The sequence below is a fragment of the Pediculus humanus genome, genomic scaffold (genome assembly GCF_000006295.1).
Source record: "Pediculus humanus corporis 1103172108309 genomic scaffold, whole genome shotgun sequence".
In the NCBI taxonomy this organism is placed as follows: Eukaryota; Metazoa; Arthropoda; class Insecta; order Psocodea; family Pediculidae; genus Pediculus; species Pediculus humanus.
Genome location: NW_002987878.1, coordinates 712781 through 715293, shown reverse-complemented (window position 1 = coordinate 715293; position 2513 = coordinate 712781).

Sequence of the window (2513 nt, the reverse complement as noted above, 5' to 3'; positions counted from 1 at the left end):
ATTTAGAAATAAGGGAACAAATAAAGAAAAAGAAAAAGAAAAAAAAAAAAGACAAATTAATATAAGTAAATAATATTACAAAGACTTTCGTTTTAAAGCGGAACCGGAAATGGAAATGAAAACGAAGTGAAAAGTTTTGTTTTTTTCGCGCGGGAAATTAATTGAATGAATGAATGACGCCGCGGTGGCATTTCGATCCCCCATTTGCCCCCCTCCCCCGCCGCATTTGCTCCCTCTTCCTTTTCCCATTCGAACGAAAAATGCTTTAACGGCGTATATCCTCCTCCTGAGATTCCGTTTGCCGCCATTTTTATACTCTCTGGCCCCGCCCCCACGTCCCAAGTCTCACCACACACACCCCTCCTCCTCCTCCTCCTCCTTTCTTCCCTTTTTTTTTTTTTTTTTTTAAAGTGTTTTAAGAAGGTTGAAGAAATGATCGAGAGCATGACGAGACTTGTTATCCGCATACATCGAAAACTAATTATTATTATTATTATTATTATTATTATTATTATTAATACGATTTAGAATTTAATTTACATTCCCTTTATTTTCGATAATGATAATGATGATGATGATGATGATGATGATGATGAAACATGTTTATACGTTGTATATTTTTTTTAAAATTGATTTTTCCAAAAGGAGAGAAAAATTAAAGAGAGAGAGACTGTTACGATCACTTCCTTTTTTTCTCGTCTTATTATTTTGTAATTAATAATAATAATAATAATAATTGTATAAGGTGCGATGATAATAATGATAATGATAATAATAATATTAATTTTTTTCAAAAGGATTCAAATAGAGTGAAAAATTTTCGTATGGAAATGCCTCCACGATCTATATAATTACGATTAAGATAACGATGGTGGTGTTATAATTAATAATAATAATAATAATAATGATAATGATAATAATGATAATATGTAAAACGGATTGGTTTTTTATTTGTTTGTTTTTAATCTAGTCTAATTAAATAAAAGGAAACGAAAAAAAAAGTAAAAAAGTGTCGACCATAAAATTTATCTTTGTATAAATGGAATAAATAAATAAAATTAGCAATAATAATAATAATGATTTCGTTGTGAGGGGAGAGGAGGGGGTGGGGGTGGGGAAACTCTCGCACACACAAAAACGAATCCGGGAAAAATGTTTTCAAATTAAAGATGATGATGATGATGATGATGATAAAAGGAACAATTTACAAAAAAAAAAAAAATTATTATTAAACTCAGTGAATTTTATTATTATTTTTTAATTGAATAAAAAAAAAAAAAATAAACATGCCTTAATGAAAATAATAATAATAAGTATAATGTTAATTATAATATTAATAATAATGATAATATTTGAGAGAGAGAGAGAGAGAAAAGGGCAATAAAATAAATGATTGAATGATTAATTATATTATTTACTTTAAATATTATTATTATTATTTTAAAATGTGATCGTCTTTTGCGTGTGTGCGTGTTATTATTATTATTTAAAATTTTTAATAATAATAATAATAATAATAATAATAATGATTATAATATATATATTAATAAAATTACACAAATTCAAAATTATTTTTTTAGTATATATATAAATTTTTTTTCACATTAAGTTTGATTAATTGTCGTATTTGTGAATGTAGATTTGTGGTATGTATGTTTACTTATTATTATTATTATTATTATTACTGCTGCTGATGCTGCTGCTGTTGCTGTTGCTACTACCGATGATTTAAATTTAGTTTTTTTTTTTTTTTTAAATTAAAAGATTTTAACAAATGGGAAAAAAAGGCTGCCTAACGTTTTTTTCAAAAGGTTATTTGATTTTTTTTTATAAATAAAATTAATTGTAAATATTTATATAGTAACAATAATGATGATGATGATGATGATGAGAATAGTAATAATAATAGTAATAATAATAATAATAAAAGTAAAAGTGGGAATTAATTAATTATTGGATTAACAGAAAGGGAATAAGTAAGTGAAAAGTTAAAAAATAAAACGGATTTTCCATTGTTGTTCAGTTTGTTCAGTTTGTTCAGCACTTAAAAGGATTTAACAAATAATAATAATAATAATAGTAAATTATAAACATTTTAAAGTGCCATTTATTTAGAGCAAATATTAATAATAATAATAATAATGAATAAAACTATTACTATTATTATTCAAACGACAATCTAAAAATAACATTAAAATAATATATAAATAATTCGTGTGGAAAAAAAAACATTACAATTATTATTATTATTGCTATCATTATTATTATCATTATTATCATTATTATCATTCGCGAGAATATATATATTTTTAAGAGAGAGAGAGAGAGAAATTTTTTTATAAATTTAACTCGGTTTCTTTTTTTTTTTAAATTTTCATTTGATTCCTTTGTCGTTCAAATTAAAAAAAAAATATAATATTTTTAATAATAATAATAATAAAGTTTAAAATTATTATTATTATTGTTTAAGTTAATAAAAAATTATGTATAAAAAAAAAAACAATTAAAATATA